Raw genomic sequence first — 10,205 nt, forward strand, 5'->3', positions numbered from 1 at the left:
GTCATTAAAAATCCTAATTGTCTGCACTGTGAGTCTCCTTTGGAGGCTTACCAGACACCCATATTATATCACTTTATTTCGTAAAAACTTTCCAGCATGATTCATCTGCATGGTTATAAGGCCCATTTCTCAGGGTAACTTTTAGTACACGAGTACCTTCTGCAGACTCTTCTCCTGTTCTGAACTAACTCAAAATTTTCAACTTTTTAGGCAACTCTATAAACAAAGGCACATATCTAATATGTTGTATGCTGTTTTCCAAATTGGAAAAGTCAAGGGAGTCACTCCCAGAATGGTGGAATAATGGCCTATGAAAATTCATTCCTTCACAAAGACAATGAAAGTACTGGTAAAAATCATCAAGATAAAATTTTTGGAAATCTGAAAATTAATAAAAGGCTTTCAACAATCCAGAGGTTATTTAAGGAAAAAAAATAGCTGAATCCTGATAACAGTGAATTTTGCAGCAGTATAACTTTCCCTATTAAATAACCCTCTCCCCAAGAACATAGTGTCTTGCAATCATGATGCTCATGAAAACCAGCAGTCTGACACACATTGGAGGGGGCTGAACAGGTTTAGAGCTCCTTCAGACTTCACTCTCAGAGAATTATTTTATTCATCTTTAAGCATCCTATATCTCCCATCTGCAGGGCTTGTCTTTATCTACTCTGTCTCAGAGCTCACTCTGTGAGGACATTTTCTCTGAGACATTTACTTAATAAAAATTCAGTGAACAACATTTAACTTCCTAGCTCTTTGAGGTGACAATAATAAGTGGGAAAAACATGAAACTGCCCAAAAAACTTAACGGAAAAATCTGTGGAATGAGATATGCATAGGGGAATTTGAAAAGCTGAGATATATCCCTGGGAATCTAGAAGGCCATGTGCATGCCCAAGTCTGGATGAATTTTCAGGAATTACCTAAGAAAGCTCTACTATTTAATGCCAACTAACCCTGAGGCTCTGCACAAGGGAGGAGAAGGGTAAAGTATAGTTGTAAACTTCTTGCTGGACCATTGAATCCGTGCCCCAATGCACACACATAACGCCTCACAAAGGCTGGGAAACTGATCACTTTAACACATTTAAGGAAATTTCCATCCAATATTAGCTGACCACTAAACTAATTGAGGAAAAACTTCGGGGGTCACTCATGATGAAGAATGTGGCTGTTAAAATTAGTTTTAGCAGGAAAACCAATGAAAGAACAAGTTGCAACAATAACAAATATGATGAACTACAAGAAATCCTGAGTGGTACTGGTGGGGTAAATATGATTTCCAGATTTGCCACATTATATCATTTAAATTTCCAGTTTTCACTAAAAAAAAATTAAGACATACAAAGAAACAGGAATGTATGTCTCATACAAAGGAAGAGAAACACTGTCAATACATAATGTCCCTAAGGTAGCCTAGATGGTGGACTTACTAGACAAAGACTTTAAATTAATGATTTTAAAATATTCAAAGAACTAAAAGAAACCATGTCTAAAGATCTAAACGAAAGCTATAGAACAATGCCTCAACAACTAAATGATTTATATCAATAAATGGATGGAAATTTTAAAAAAGAACAAAAAGAAATTCTAGAGTTGAAAGCATAATAATTGAAATGAAAAATATACTAAAGTAGCTCAATAGTAGATTTGAGGAAGTAGAAAAAAACAATCAATGAAGTTGAAGACAGGTCATTGAGATTATCCAGTCTGAGGGACAGAAAGAAAAAAAGAATGCAGAAAAATGAACAGTCTCTCAGAGACCTGTGGGACAACGCCAAGCATACCAACATACATATATGATTGTCCAAAAATAAGAGGAGACAGAGCTATGCATAAAAGAATATTTGAAAAAATAATAACGAAACTTTCAAAATTTGATGCAAAACATCTACACTTTGCAGAATCTCAATAAAGGCTAACTGGGATGAACTTAAAGACGTGCACACCAAGATACCTCATAATCAAACTGTGAAGGGCCAAGAAAAAAAGAGAATCTGGAAAATAGCAAGAAGCAAGCAATACAAGGTCTCCTCAGTAAGATTCACAGTAAGTATCTCACTGAAAACCATGGGTCTGTGAAGACACTGGGGTAACATATTCAGTGTGATGAAAAAACACTGTAAATCCGGAATTATATATCATGCAAAACTATCGTTCAAAAATGAACAAAAATATTCCCAGATAAACTTGCCCTATAACAGATACTAAAGGCAGTGCTTCAAGCTGAAATGAAAGCTCTCTAGATAGTATCTTGAATCCACTTGAAGAAACAAAGAGTGTTGGTAAAAAAATAACATAGGAAAACATAAAAGACAATATAAATATTCATACATTTGCTTTTAGTTCTTTTATTGTCTGATTTAAAAGACAACAGCATAAATAACAAGTCAAAATCTATGTGAATGCCCTTGAAAACATAGGAAGATAAAATTTGTATGACAATAACAGTACAAAGGAGTGAGGAAGGGAATGGAGCTATATACAAGCAAGCATTTTATTTATTGAGGTATCATTCACATATCATAAAATTCAACATTTTACAGCAAAAACTTCAGTGGTTCCTAATGTGTTTATAAAAGGTGTTTAGTGTGTTACTACTGTGTAGTTCCAGAACCTTTTCTTCATTCCGAAAAGCAACCCATGTCAGAGGATTCTGGGAAAATGGTGGAGTAGGATGCACCAGAAATCCGCCTCTCCACCTGGACGATAATTTCACTGGCAGAATCTGTCTGATATAACACATTCTAGAACTCTGGAGTCTATTGAAGGCTTGCAACTTCCAGGGCAAAGCTTGGATGGTAAATTGCAGTTAATGTCAGTCGACTTCAGCTTTTGGCACAGTACGGCTCCTCATCCCCACCCTCCTCAGCCCTGTGGCAGGCAGCTGTGTCTGTGTTCCTGGAGCAGCTTGCACACAGCTTTTGGGAGCCAGAGTGGGCTAAAATGACCCCACCCTCCAAGTATCAGAATCTGTGCTCTGATCCCTGATTACTATTTCTGATCAGACAAACTATTAGTATTATCAGTATTGTTATTATTATTATTAGTTCAGGCAAAGAGGTGGTGGCCATTGTTGCTGCCCCTCATCCCATTGTTACAAGTGCCTCTCTCTCTGGTTGAAGTGAATTCCAGGATGTTTAAAGGGGGTGACACCTTTTTCTCTCCATTTTTATTTTCCCCTTTTAGGAGCCAGATATCAAAGAATAGGACATTCAAAAGCAACTGCATATACTAGAGAAATTACAAAGTCGCGATGTTTGCCCAGGGGAAGGACCAGGCTCAGAAAATACCTGGGAAGAACTTAAGTTTCGTTCAGGTAGATCAACTGGTCTCCTCCAATAGCTAAAATACATATTTAAGTCAATTATATCACAGTAAAGCCCCGGAATCTGCCTACATTTAATTAAACTCTGGATACACATTTTTTTTTTGCATGCAATATACGTATAACATTTGGGGAACATATTATTTTGTTTTACATAATAAAAGCCTTTCTGATTTTTTGTAACTATGCATTCTTGACCTAAGTGAGAAGTCAAAGATGATTTCTCTGTTTATAACTGCTCTATAGTAGTTCTGGTGATCAAATACTGTATTTAAAATATCATATTTTTAAGGCTCTGGCATTACATGCTCCTTGTTAGAAGTCAATACACAACATAGTTTCTAAGGCATAAAATACGCCTTCACCATTTTCTCATTTTATAATTGGATTCATTTGGTGTGCCTAGCAATGTTAATGCCTCACTTATTTAACGCATGTTGAGTAAATGTCAGCCATGAAGTTCTATTTACTTTTCAGTGAAGGAAATAAAAAGTACTCTAGATACATTAATCAGAAAGAAATACAATACAGTGAATTAAATACTTCAAAATTATCAGAATTGGAGGAGCTGACATCTGGATACTGGAGTGAACACGGATTCACCACCTAAGCTATGATGCAGAAATGAGGAGCTGGACTCGGGATGAAAGATCTCTGCATGTACTTCTCAAAGTCTTTCTATGCCTTGAGTTTATAAAGATAATTCCCTTTAACATTTTTAAAGTTTTTCTTTTCACTTTTATATTTTCAACTCATGTAGGATATAAATTTTCAGGTGTGGTGTGAGGTAGAAATACGTTTTCATTTCTTATTATAGGGATAAATAATTTTCTTAGCACATTTATTGAATAATCATTCTGTTTCCCAGTACCCTGTCATAACACTACTTTCATATATAAAAATCTGTATTTCTATGATTTTATTTCTTAGCTTTCAACTTTGGTCAATAAGTGTATCTATCCATGATCCAATACTACAGTGTCTAAATTATTGCAGTGTTTCAGAGACTACTGCAGCATAAAAAATCACTCCAAAATTTAGTGACTTAAAACACCAACATTCATTTTATTATTTCAGATGTTTTTAGTGGGTCAGAAATTTGATCAGTTCAGCTGGGTACTTCTGACTCATCATCTCGTGGAGTTATAGTAAAAAATTGTCTGAGGCTGAAGTCATCTGAAAAGATTCTTCACTCATGTATATCTGGTACTAGGCTTGAAAGCCTTGAACAATGGGGACTGGAATAGCTGGTACTCTTTGATATCATAAGGGTGGGGCCCTAATTCACTAGAACTGTTGTCCTTAGAAGAGGAAGGGACACCAGTGTTCTCTCTCTTGTGTGCACAGAGAAAAGGCCATGTGAGGACAGAGTGAAAAGGTGGCCATCTATAAGCTAGGAAGAGAGGCCTCACCAGACACCAACCTTGCTGTCACCTTGATCTTAAACTTCTAGCTTCAGTAACTGTGAGAGAATAAATGTCTATTATTTTAACTACCCAGTATTTTGTCATGGCAACCCAAGCCGACTAATGTGATGATGATGATCATTATGATTATGATTGATGATTATGATGATGATGATGATAAAAATTAAATCTGGTCTTGGTGAGCAGAGCGCTGAATTGAATCACCAGGTTTCAATTCAGGAAAAGCAGGGCTTTTCATCCAATCACTAGATGTGAATAATTTCCAAATCAAGAGCTTGTTGAATGAGGGAGTCATCAGGTATCATAGAATAAGAACTCTGTGATATCACCACAAATATGTGGTGTAAATCTTGATCTTAACCTTTCTCTGAGGAATCTGAGACCATTTACCAGGGTAACTGCTCTGAGTAAAGAGAAGTACTCAAATCCTTCTGGAGATTACCGGAAATAGGTTCTAAGCTATTGTTTATTTCTGAGTGTTAGAATGCCACTATGGTCCACTAGTCAGAAGGCTGATTGAAGGTGAAATAATGTTGGCCCCAAGAGATCACAGTGGGCGAGTTCTGCCTATATATTAGACTAAATGTATTCCACAAGAGGCATAAGTTTCCATGGTGGGCCCTTGATCACTGGAGTACAGTTATCATGACATGAAGGACTGTGTAGAAGTATTTGGAACTAATCTTCCTTTCCAAAATAGTAAGCAAAATGTGGCACCACATCCTTGGGCTACCAAAAAGATTTGACAGATGCAGAGAACGAGTCTTATCATGTTTCCATTTAATTTACTTGTTTGGTTTGGCACTAAAATGGAGATGGGCTAAATCTGTGCAGAAAATGGAAGCTTAAAACAATTCTGTATTATTAATCTTTATGTTTTGTGATTTACCATTATATGAGAAAATCCTAGAGTAGAGAGTCAAAGGCTGTATTTGGTTATGATCTCTCAGCATCATCATTTCCCAAGGCAGGTCTCACTTGGAGAACAATGAGGTTCATTGAAGTAATTAAATAGATCAATTAGGCAAACAAAGCAATATCTTTTATTTGAATTACTGTGTAACAAGTGAGAATTCCAGTTATTCCGGCTAGGCAAAAGATAAACAGGTTAGGATTTAGGAAACCTAAATTCTTAGCCTTAATCTGTCACCATCTGAATGTGCAACTTTGGGAATGATTCTTTTCTTTCCTGGGTTTCAGTTTCTTGATATGAAGTAAATGGAATGAATTAGATACTCTCCAGTAATCCGTTCAATTCTTGATGCCTAAGGTTTTTTAATTTGTTTATTTATTTATAGATCAAATTATCACCTCCATTTACTTGAATTCTCAGAATATTATCATTAGAATATAATTTGAAATCCAAGATGATTATTCTGCTTAAAGTGAAACATGGTTCAACACTTTCCAGAAACTTCTGATTTTGGAGGGTTCTTAAATCAGGCAGAGAACACTGTGGAATGAAAGAGCAGAAACTGGTTTTTAGTTCTACCACTTGCTAGTTACACCATCCTGGACAAGCGAAATAAACCATTCCAAGCCTTAGCTTTTGTAACTATGAATTGGGAAAAAAGTATTCATCTCACAGGGTTATTGAGATTAAATATGAAAGAGGATTGAAAATAACATGTGCTCAATATATGATACTTCCTTTTAACAGCAAATTTATGGCAGTTTAGAAATGAATAGGCATCGTAATATGTTGTTAACTGACTTAACAAAGTAAATAAATAAGTAATAATAATCTAAATTCTCTTGAGAGGGGAGATACGAGATTCTCAGAGGAAGAAGTGGACATATTTCAAATTCCCAAGTGTTTTTTGAATCCATTTTTTATGCCTCCATGAGTTAGGATGAGAAACAGTCTTTTTAAAGCCTCTGTTGAAAGATGGATTTTAAAGAAGGATCATGCTAACTACTTCAGTAAGTTTTTACATGGGAGGTAATGTGAGGCTAAGGTCAAGATCAAGACTAGGGGCCAGCCTCATTGCCAAGTGGTTAAGTTCGTGCTCTCCTCTTCAATGGCAGCCCAAGGTTTTGTCAGTTTGGATCCTGGGTGTGGACATGGCACTGCTCATCAGGCCTTGAGGCATCCCACATGACACAACCAGAGGCACTCACAAGTAGAATATGCAACTATGTACTGTGGTGGGGTTTGGGGAGAATAAGAAGGAAAAAAAAAGGAAGTTTGGCAACAGTTGTTAGCTCATGTGCCAATCTTTAAAACAAAGAAAAAAGATCAAGACTTGAGGCCAGACAGACTTGAGTTACATCTTCAGGTCTGCTCCTCACTAACTGTATGTCCTGGCATCCAAGGCTTAACCTTTCCTTATCTCAATTTTCATATCTAGGAAAATAGGAGGAAACAGCAACCACATATAACCCTTTTTAAAAAATATTAAATGATATAATTTATGTAAACTTATTTGCACAATGCCAGCATATATGAAACAGTCCATATTAGTTTTTAATCATTACTTATAATAATAATGGCTAACCTTCATGCAGAACTCTATAATTTACAAAGTAATTCATATCTTTTTATAAATATATATATATATATGTATATACTTTTAAGGAAGATTAGCCCTGAGCTAACATCTGCTGCCAATCCTCCTCTGTTTTGCTGAGGAAGATTGGCCCTGTGCTAATATCCGTGCCCATCTTCCTCTACTTTATATGTGGGAAGCCTGCCACAGCATGGCTTGACAAGTGGCACCCAGATCTGCACCTGGGATCTGAACTGCGAACCCTGGGGCCACCAAAGTAGAATGTGTGAACTTAACCACTGCACTACCGGGCTGGCCCCATTCACACCTTTTAAGATGACAGTAGGCTTACTTTCCTTAGTCCTCAATTATCTCAGAATTTTAATATTTCTGACACCACAGAAATGGAAATAGAGGTGAGAAAAAGCTACTGTAACATTCACAACGGTATTAAAATTTCTTTAAATGTATCTTTTCTAAAATTAGAAAAAGATATAATCATCAAAGAAAAATATAAAATACAGAAAAGTAAAAAAAGAGAAATATATTAATTTCAGCATTACAATAAACCTATAAAATAATACTGTTTTGCCTTACTTTCTGTATTTTCTCACTCATGCTTTTACATAATTGTGCCTATATTTTTCCAAAAAATGTATAACATTTAAAAATACAGTAAATCAGTATATTTCTATCAAGGTGAAAGATTTTCAAGACGTGTCCTTTAATTCCTGAAAGCAGGGGCCAGCCAGGTGGCTGAGTAGTTAGGTTCATGCACTCCACTCTGGTGGCCTGGGGTTTGCCCGTTCAGGTCCTGGGTTCAGACCTGGCACTGCTCATCAAGCCTTGCTGAGGTGGTGCCCCATAGAGAGGAACTAGAAGAACCTACAACTAGGATATGCAACTAGGTACTGGGGGGCTTTGGGGAGAAAAAAAAGAGGAAAATTGGCAACAGATGTTAGCTCAGGCCCAATCTTCCTCAAAAAAAAAAAAAAAAGCCTGAAGGCAAAAATGGAAGCCTTATTTAAATGCACTAAAGTGACTTATAGCTCTGGTACCAATAGACTGTTAGTAGACCTTTTCTTCCTTGACTCAAGTAATTTGGTTCCTAATGGAGCTGAGCATTTCTGGGAGAGGTACTGTTGTTTGTTCGACATGTTATTGCATGAGCGAGGTTAATGAAAACACCATGGTTATTGGTGGAAGGTGCGGCTTCTGGTATCACATTTGAAAGCAATTAAACCTAAGGACTTCTCTCTCTCCAAAAATTTAGATGATCTTTTTTGATAAAATATAGGAAATCCTTGGAGTCTTATCACTTCCAAATTCTTAATCCTTTTGCACAAGAAGTAGCAGTCCTTTGCTTTCTGAGGTGATGGGAAACTCAGGTGGTTCTTTCAAGATCAGGCATTTGGAATTCTATTCCCTACTTTAAGTGTTCACTTAATCTTCAGTGCAAAATGTTGAAGTGCCTAACTCAGCAAGCTAGTCACAAGGACGTGATACAGTGCTACAGCATCCTAGGCATCTGCATTTGGTTATATGGCCTCTCTAGAGCCCTCAAGTGAATGTCTCTGACACTTTTTTTATTGTCATAATAGTTTACAACATTGAGATATTCCAGTTGTACATTAATATTTGTCAGACACCATATAAGTGTGCCCCTTCACCCCATGTGCCCATCCTCTGCCCCCTTCCCCCTGGTGACCACTAAATTGTTCTCTTTGTCTTCAAGTCTTTTTATATTCCACATATGAGTGAAATCATTTCTGACACTTTCAATGTTTTCTTTTTTTTCATTAGAATGTTCGCTGTACTTATCATAGACCAGGAGCTCTTTGAGAGCAGGTCGATGTCTCTGCATTTCTTCTTGTAGAAACCATTGCAACCCCTTACACATATTAGGGGCTTAATAAATGGTTATTGAACTAGCATGTGAGTCAATGAAAGTTTGGACAGTAAGAAAATGAATCAATGGATGAGTGAATGAATAATGGATTCTGAGAAATAAGGGAGTGGTTTTCATAAAAGGAACACGTGGATATCTGGTTGTGATAATACTGCAATCATCTCTTACTTGATAACTTCTCCATTAGTTCTCCAGAATATTTAGATGATATCACTGCAACTGCAAGCCAGAGACCAAAGCAACTATGTTTGTGAGAGAGAAGACGCTGAAGTTTTTAAACTAGATTCTCTCTGTTTGGCTCACACAGACAAAAATTTTCTTTCTTGCCTTATCTGATCTATGGTGATACTGCCTGTTAATATATCTTTATTTTTCAGCCTAGGGGCTGAAAAAAGGAGGCTAGTTAGAGTCCTAGCTATATAGCCATCCTAGTTTCTATATTACTACATGCATCACTGATAAGTATCTTCACATTTCCTGCCCTCTTGGCAGCTAAGCCTCTCCTAGAGCCTACTCAGATTATGCTCACCAATCTTTCTTTAGAAGGTACTAAAGTGATACCTTCTGGGATTCTAAGGGAAGAAATATCATTTACTCCTTAAGTGTAGACTATTACAGGTTGAAGGATAACTTTAGGAAAACCAAATCTAGAGGCACGAGAAGGGGATGGCTAGCAGTGGACAAACAGAGATCTCTTTTGTGGCAGAAGGTCGGTGCTGAGCAAAAAGGTAGAAAAAATGAGTTTGAAAGAGAGAGTATCAGTGAATGACAACACTTGTAAGTAAATCTATTTCTGTATGTCAGAATATTAGATTTGACATTCATGTTAAGACTGTAATCATGTGTGACAAACACTGTCTCTGTCTAATGCCAAAATTAATTCTGGTGTGTGTGGGGGGAGATATGTGTGTGTGTGATAAATAGCTTACAGTCACTTTGGTAAAGAAGTAAAAATTCATGCTGGGTGGTTAAAAGATAAGTGATAGACAAACACGTTCTCATTCTTTTTGGTAAGTCACTGCTTTGGATGACATAGATACAGCCTCATA

Source organism: Equus asinus, chromosome 17 (genome assembly GCF_041296235.1).
Source record: "Equus asinus isolate D_3611 breed Donkey chromosome 17, EquAss-T2T_v2, whole genome shotgun sequence".
Lineage (NCBI taxonomy): Eukaryota > Metazoa > Chordata > Mammalia > Perissodactyla > Equidae > Equus > Equus asinus.